Raw genomic sequence first — 9,073 nt, forward strand, 5'->3', positions numbered from 1 at the left:
TTATTTATTATGCATAAGCATTTTTGTTAAGACATCTATTTTCCCACAAGTATTTCATGCAGTGAGGACGGTAAAAGCGAGATTCCTGTTTGAGGTTAACAGCAGCCCTGCCCCGTCCCACAAATGAAAAGGCAACCCTCTGGTGTGGAGATTTCACCGTACCCTCCTCTTCTATAAATAAGGTTCCTCCCCATCTGTGGCCCGCCAGAGTCTGAGGCTGTTTATGGTGGTATCTCTCGCATGCCTTTCAAAGCCCATCCGCACTCAGCCAAGTCACACAGGAATATTAGTCCTTTCTCATCTAATCAGTCCATCCTTACGCCCAAGACTTCAATTCATTAGAAGCTCTCAGTGATGCAGGCCAGCTGTTTCCCACCGCTTGGCAGAGAACGAGGTGAGGAAAGACAGGCAACCCAACCCACGGCTGCATTTTAAAGCTTTCTATTAGAGCTGTAATATCGGGCTGCTGTGTACACTAATTCAATCAGGTCCATACAGACCCACGCGTCTGCGGCTCTGACACAGAAGAAAGGAGGGATGAGTCTGCTTTTTCTTTTCAAAATGATAAGTTGCTGCGGCCGTCTGCCTGAGGAATGCGCAGACACATTAAGCTGGATATCAGAGCGGGGAGATTACGAGATGTATTGTGTCTGATTTGGACAGAAGTGTTCCTCTCTCAAAGAGAGGAGGGGAAGTAGTTTAAGGGGATCGAGAGGCAGCCATATATCTGCATGCGCTTGCTGAACGTGCCTGATAAAATATTGACTCGGCCATAATCTGGCGAGCTCCAAATAAAGCCTGGCTTGCTGATGGTGCGGCCGTGTTGAGTGTGTACCTGACAGCAGTTTCTTCAGAGAAAGGACACACTGTAAGGCTTAAAAAAACATACAGGAAAGGTACCGGTAATTGTCTGCAGTTAAAGGGACAGTTCACCTGAAAATTAACATAACAAAAAAAAAAAAATGAAAAAATTACATACTTTTAACAACAAATATGCTTCCTGCATGACATGTTGCTAGTGAAGAGCCTTATTTGTCAGCTGAGGTTGTGTGGATTACTTTGAAGCTGCCTAAATATGCATTTCAGACACTCAAAAGTGGTCTATAGCCCTAATCGGACAGTAATTGTTTCTGATGTGGACATCTGTAAACATGTATTTGCACGGCTTACTTTCTAGAGTCGTGACGTAATTAAAGAAGATATTTTGAAGAATGTAGGTAACCAAACAGATGCTGGTAACCATTGACTTGCATAATATATATACTGTATATATATATATATATATATTTATTTTTTATTTTTTATTTTTTATTTTTTTCATATAAGTGAATGGTTACCAGCATCTGTTTGGTTACCTATACTCTTCAAAATATCTTCTTTAATTACGTCACGACTCTAGAAAGAAAGTCATATACAACTTGGATGGCCTGGAGGTAAGTAAATAATCAGGAAACTTACATTTTTGGGCTTAACTATTCATTGCAGACATTTCCTCTAACATTAAACCCCAACACAATGCAATGCATCATTCAAAATATGGGGAAAACACCAGTGAAAAATCAATATGGAAACATCCTTCACATTGAGATGGCACATTGTGCCGTATTTTTACAGACTTTCCTTCGAGGGAAGGACACACTCTCTTTCTCTCACATGAGCGGACCTTCGTGTCGAAAGAAGAGGAAAGCTGTCCCCTCAAAACCCCCGTCTCCGTCAGCACTGGACTTGTTCCGCACTCGTTGTGCGTTTGGAGCAGAAATACAGGGCAGAAGAGTCTGAGGTGTAAATGAGAGCAGCAGGTGCGGAAGTGTCACGAAAACACCTCGGGGCCCAAAGCCAGCTATTCAAATGATGCAGGCCTGTGTTTTCCGCTGATCCTCAGATCTGTGTGCAGCCTTGTCTTGTATGAACTGTCAAAAGACAACATATAACTAAGAAGTCTTTGAGAGGTCAAGTCAAGTCAAATTGATTCGTGTAGCACTTAAATAATAGATATTTATATTATATTGTCATACTGTACAATGTCTATAATGCCTTAGTGCTTTACCATAGATCAGTCGGTTTTGTTCTGTTTAGAAATTTAAATATAATTCGGTTTTATTATTTTAAGAGGTTTAAATATCGGTTGATTTTGTTCTGTTTTTTGGTATGAGTCAGTTTTGTGCTAGTGAAAAAACATTATAATAAAAAGTAGTGCTGAGGTCTAAACTAAAGTTGTACTGAAGTATATTTGATTGTGCTAAAGTTGAACTATTGCAAGTATACTTCAGGGAAACTTTAAATATCTTGCATTTAAAAACCGATATTATACAGAGATTGTCTTAAGTGATATGTCAATAAATATGTTAATGGATTTGAAGCATACTTAGCATGAAATAAATGTCTTTTGAATAAATTATGCCATAGTTTTTTTTTTTTACTATAGTGTTCTATTAAGAAATTTAAATATCGGATGGTTTTGTTCTAGTAAAATATTTCAATATTGGTTGTTTTTCTTCTGTTAAGGGATGTAAATATTGCTCGGTTTGTTCTAAGCAGGAGTTAGTTATTCTCAAAAGGTATTCATTAAATATGATTCGTTGTCAAAGGTGAACGGTCTGAAGAACTCTGATGCTCAAACGTAACTAAGAGATTTAGATAATGGCTTGTTGTGGTGAAAGAAAGCATCGGGGAAGATACAACTGGTTGTCTTAACTGAAAAATCAGCTGTTAAAGAGTCTGATGTGAGTTTAACAGTTTCCAAATTAAGAGATCAAGGAAACCGCTGTGTAAAGGAATCATTATAACTGAAGATAAATACAAGCGTTTCAAAGGCCTTTAAATAGCAAACATTAGTAATTAAAAACACTGCATTCAGAGATGATATGTGTGCCATTAACTACACCTCTGGCTTTAAGGTGTGTCTGTGTGTTTACTTCTAAGCAAAGATGTTTCCACCTCATGCATTATTTTCATTGATGAGCCTCATAAATATAGTCATACAGACTTATTGTATGGTGCCTTTTTTGTCCTTTTCAGAACATAAATCACCATGCATTAGTTTATGTTGAAAACTATGTCAAAAATAAGTCGGGTCAGAACAACACGAGTGTGAGTAAAAGATGACACAATTTACATTTTGGGTGAACTACTAAATAAGACATGTTCGAAGGTTTGGGTTAAATGTTTTAAACTTGTCCACGGCCTTCTGTGAACCCAGCAGATGAAGCATTGCACGCTAGCGTGTCCTCAGCGAAGGTTTGTGTTGCACTGCCCCCTCTGTGCCGTATCTGAAAGAACACATGTGCCTCCTTCAGAAAGCGAAGTATGAATGAACTGCACAGCTGAAATGACAGCGCTGTGCTCGGGTCGGCGTGTAGGATTTCACTCCTGCTCTATGTCCTGCATCTCACACGCTTCGTGAAACATACAATTATGACAAGCCCAAGATCGCAATCAAATGCTTTCGCAGGCCGTCCCGTGCAGACGGGTGAATGCATGCTCTCCTTCACGTGTGTATTTGCACGACTCGCTGCCCTTGGCCTTGATACACCACACCTGTTTTAGTAATAAAGACATGCATGCACACTAGCAGCAGATCGGGCTGCCCACGGGCCCAGGGGTAGAGCGTTGTTTCTCCCACCCTCTGATGGCAGATGTGTTTAATTATTGCTATAAACACCACTTCATGCATGCCCATTCTGCCTCACAGCACACTAAAGAACTAAACAGATTGTATAACACAGTGTCCTATTGCTGTCTGCGAGGGATTTGGAAAATAAAACACTTCCTTTTTGACTTTCGTTCGGTTGGCAAGGGCCACACAGAATGTGGAATGCACTCCCGGGGCACGGGGCGGGAGGGGGTTGTGGGAAAACTTTAATTAAAAGCTTGTCAGTGCAATTTCACCTGGGCGAAACAACCCCTCCAGGCTCTGCTGGCGCTCCGTCTGCGGCAGGATGGCTTGGGAATGCGGCTGAATTTGGGAATGCTTTTGCTGAAGGCCAGCGATGCAGTCGGAGCAGCTACTGTGGGGTTTAAAGGAGCTCTGGATCCTCTGGCGCCCGTGACCGCGCTCTCACCCGGTGGCTGCTCTCCAAACACATCTTTTATCCTCATTCATATTTCAGTTTTGTGATCTGTATCTGTTGCGGAGCTGAAATGTGAGTCTCAAAAAGCTACAAAAGGATTCTGTCTTCACGGCGCGCTCAGCCAAGTCGACCAACACAGGCACGAATATCCACTGCGTGGTACTTTGGAGTCAGTTGAACTCTGAGGGCAAAAATATGACAATCAGAAGAGCAAGAGATGAGCAAGATGTATATACTGAAGAGATGATCAGTATATTGTGAACATATTGAGCACTAGGAAGATCTTCCATTCACTAAACTAAACACAATTACATGGTTGCACATTCAAACAACGCTGGCATTACAGCATCACTGTATAAGGGGGCGTTCACACAGAATGCGTCTTTTCATTCTCTAGTGCTACTTTTCCATTGTTTTTCTAGATGGACGTGTTTGACCGTTGCGCTCACGTCTCGTGTCTTTTGCAGCATTTCACACACGACTCGCACTCGCACCAAGTTAAAAAAACCTGAAGAACAGCTTATCCAGTGGAGTTTCCACGATGACTGTCGAGTGAACCGAACATCTTTCTCAGATGATGCTTCTGTTCAGCAGGAGCACAACGTCAAGGCTTCCTGAAACACTGGCAAACAGCAACCACACAAGCACTTCAGACTGGAAAACAGAAGTGTCTCTCATGGACAGGAATAAAACCTGCAGTGCCACATTTAGCAGCAGAGCAGTTACTGTGTTAAGAACAACTTCAGATAGCTTGATGCACACGCAGCGGTGTTCCCTCAAATGACTGAGGCCTGTCACCGTGCTAAATTAAGAATTTGAGATAGTTTGGAAACTTGCCTCTAACAGGTCATATTACACAGAAATATTAAAATCAACAAGCAGATTTATGCTCAGGCATGACTTGTTAACATGTTAACATAAAATGTCATAGAAGTATGGAAGCCCATTTCTGTCATGAAAAACAAACAAACAAATAAATAAATAAATAATAAATACTTTTTTAACTCACAAAATTTGAGAGAAAAAACATTCAGAACTGCAAGATATAAACTCAAAATTGTCAGATGCATGGAAAAAAGTCTGACTTGTGAGTTTAAAAAGTTTTAAAAAGTGCAATTATCTTATTACCTTTTTTATTTATTTATTCTGTGGCGAAGAAAACTAAATTGAATAGCGAGATGTAAACTCAGAGTTTCTATTTTGCCATTTAGATTTTTTTTTCTTGGAATTGTGAGAAAGTGTAAAAAAAGCCATTGAAAAGGGAATTATTTGAATTAAAATACCTTTCAATAAAAAATAAAAAAACGTCTAAATTGTTATTCATTCATTAGCAGAAAAAAAGCACATTTGCATAGTTTTAATACAGAAGTACAACATCATCAAGATCATATAAGATCATCATCCAAAACCATTAGAAATGATACCCGTGACTCCTGTATAATATAAAAAATAAGTACAGCTTGTGCGGGATTAACTGAAGTCAAAGCAGATCTAAGACTGTTTGCTAATGGCCGTGATGCATGTCAGTGTTTTCAGGGGTATATACGGTTCTGCAATTACAGAATTTGTTTAAATGATAAACTTTTAAACGATTATTTTGTTTAACACAGACTGCAGCCAGGTCTCTTAATGGTGCACACATCAGTTTTAATCAAATGCATGATGTGCATAATGGCAGATGTAAGCCTTTAATATTTCAATGGAGCTGCTGCGGCCCAGCTGGGAATGCTGGGAACTTCCTAACGTTTATGAGATGTGAGGGCGTCTCTCTCAGGAATTAGCCTCATGGCCTCTCTGTCATATGACCTCAGTTATTGGTGAATGCATCTGGGCATGTCTTACTGGATCTGATTAGGTGCAAATGAAATCTTCATCCACTGTCAGAGCAGATTAAAGAAATGAGACGAAGGGTGCCTTTGTTCATGTTGATAACATACTGTAGCTGAACTACAGTACTGCTGTGGGAAACCTGAAAGCATCAGCCTTTGGAGAATCGGTTGATGTTTAAGATTTTAACTAATATATTTAAATAAAAGCTGCATAACACATACTGAGGTGTATTTCAAGACACAATGATAACTAAAACTGCACAAAATACAAAATATTGCTGAATAAAATCCGATATATGTTTCTTACTAATTTTAGGGTGCATTGCATTGCATTAAATTGCATTGCATTAAAACAATAAAATGAAAATAAAATGAAATAAAACAATATACAAAAATAAAAAAATAACAATACAAATATAAAATAATATAAATCGTATAGATATTACCACATGTTATATATGCTATACATTACAGATGTGAAAATTATATATGGCATTATAGGTAACAAATATGACATTATCACTGTGATATAGGGCAATACATTATGTTTCTGTATGGGCTGGTTTGGGGAAAAGAGGAATTATTTAATGTCACAGCACAATTGCAAGTACTGTTTTGGTCACTTGTGCAGCAGACAATGGCAGTCATGTGTGTTTTGCAATGCAGATTCGGGCCTGCGACTGGCAGCAGTAAATCCATTTGCTCGTCGACGAGGGTCTCTCTGCCCAGGCTGGGAATTAGTGTTTGGGGAGGGGGATCTACCGGCTTCCACTGATAACGTGCCGCTGAACTAGCCAAAGACTGTCTGCAGGCATGCATTAAGCATCTCGATGGCACTTACCAAACCCTTATTCTGCCTCCACCGGCTCTTCTCTGAAAGCATGGGCAAGCCTTTGATATGGAACTACGGAAAGCAGCTTTTGACTGATGGAGTGTTTTGGGGAGATACTGAACAGTCTGTGCATCTGTCTGCACATTTGACACGCAATTTGTGCATGCGTACTTTTGTGCAAAAATGTGTGAAAAAGAGACATGGAGGCAGAAAGCAAGTCAAAAAAATGAGGAAATAAAATAAAAAAATAAAAAACAACATTGACATATATCCTAACAAACCATACATCAACGGAAAGATTATTTAAGAGATGCATACATCTCAAATGGACCCTTATGACTGGTTTTGTGGTCCAGGGTCACATATTAGTGTTGTTGGCTTATTCAATCCTTTTCTCACTGAAATTATCTAACAATCTCATCACAGTCTCATTAGCAAAACTCATCAATACCAAACTACAGTGTTCATTCCAACTTCCCTTCAAAATACTGAACAGCATTTAATGGGTAAAAAACAGACTCAATAATCAGCTGACACTCAACTCAACGGTTTTTACGATCGCTATGACAATTTTTTCAATACGTTTAACAATTTTCCTAAACTCTAAACACAGTTAGCACAACATCCGTCTGTGTAGGCTATACAATCAACACATTTCTTGTTGCTTTGACACAAAATGCATGCAGTTAACACAAATTTAAAGTGCTTGAACTTCGTCTACGCACAAGCTCAACCAAGACCAAAACAATGTAATTTTACTGGCAAATTTTCAAATGCTTTCACATTGTATGTCAGAATAGATAACATCATGTTCTAAACCTAACGTATAGGCTAAAGTCAAAGTGAACAGCTGTTCACATTGTGAATTGAAGCACAAATATGTCCCCCTGTATTTTATTTTATTCCATAGCTAATGAGAAACAGCTGATTGAAGTTATGCAAATATATACATTACAGCTGATTCCCATCTAGGAAACACACTCAGGTGTTGAGGTTCTTTCAGTCACATGACCATGTGATATACAGTACAAGAGAACCTCTCTGGGCTGATCTTGTGTGGAAAAGTGCACTCCTGCATAAATGTGAGACTTTAGAAGACCTGCACGAAAAGACTGGTGCCAGAGGTAGAAAGGGGACGGGTGGGAAACCACTTGTCAGTATATGTGATCACATGAAATAATGTGGCATTCCACCATTCCCGTGCAGTCACAGACTAGTTTGACACCCATTCGAGAATGATGTCCATTTTCCTTGCCCCTTACTCCACTTTCCTCAACCTCATTGAGGAGTTTTTCTCAACCTGGAGATGAAAGGTTTTTGACCAGATGTCCCTCCTGGATGCAATGGATGCTGCATGCCAAGACATCACAGCTGAACACTGCCAGGGGTGGATAAGGCATACCAAAACTTACCTTGCCAGAGAAGAAGATATCAGGTGTGATGAGAACACGTGGCCAAATGCAGAAGACCGGGCAGATTAGAATATTTTTTATTTATTTATTTGTATTCATCTGTGGCTTTCTCTGTTTGTATGTTTTGTACTTTTATATAATAAATGGCAACTGTATTGCATATTTGTGTTATCTTGCAGTAATGTCCTGTTGCAAATAAAAGCCTTTACTTTAGTAATTCTGTCTCTGTCTTCTTTTTTCATAAACCGTACATTCTATAAAGCTACTCTGAGATGGGTCATTCATTTTTCGTATCGAATTCTTGTGGCAAAAGAAACAAAATGCATGCATTTACAAAACCCAATGAAACAAAAATGTAGAGAGGCTTCAAAAAAACGGCAAAACACAATTTATGCTCAATACAATATAGTAATATAAGGGCAGATCTGACACATAAAATAATGCAGTTTCTGTAATTCCGTCTGATGTTAGTGTTTTTATGATAATGTGCTATGATTGACTAAATGTTCCTGTTGGAAGAAAACATGTGTTAGTGTTTTGGAATAATTATTTGATTTTGAAACATGTTTGCAGTGTTTTTGTAGACATAGTGTATTGTGTCAGTGTATTATTGTATTTTGAGAATTAGTGTTGGAGTTTAGTTTAGAATGTGTGATTTTGAGCATGAAATTAACCGTTTTGCCAGTTGTGTGTTGTAGGTGTGTTGGTGCATTAAGAGTTCAGAAAAATTGTTAGGAGAATTGAAAAAAAAATGTCATAGCGATTGTAAAAAAAACTGTAGTTTGATATTGGTTTGATTGGATGAGAAATGTAACGCGATTAAAATGAACAGAATGTTGTATGGTGGAAAATTTGATAGAACGATTCAATAATATGAACAACGTGTTTCACTATCAGTGTCATTCACACACACACACACACACACACACA

This window comes from Sinocyclocheilus grahami, unplaced genomic scaffold (assembly GCF_001515645.1).
Source record: "Sinocyclocheilus grahami isolate Dianchi unplaced genomic scaffold, SAMN03320097.WGS_v1.1 scaffold654.1, whole genome shotgun sequence".
Lineage (NCBI taxonomy): Eukaryota > Metazoa > Chordata > Actinopteri > Cypriniformes > Cyprinidae > Sinocyclocheilus > Sinocyclocheilus grahami.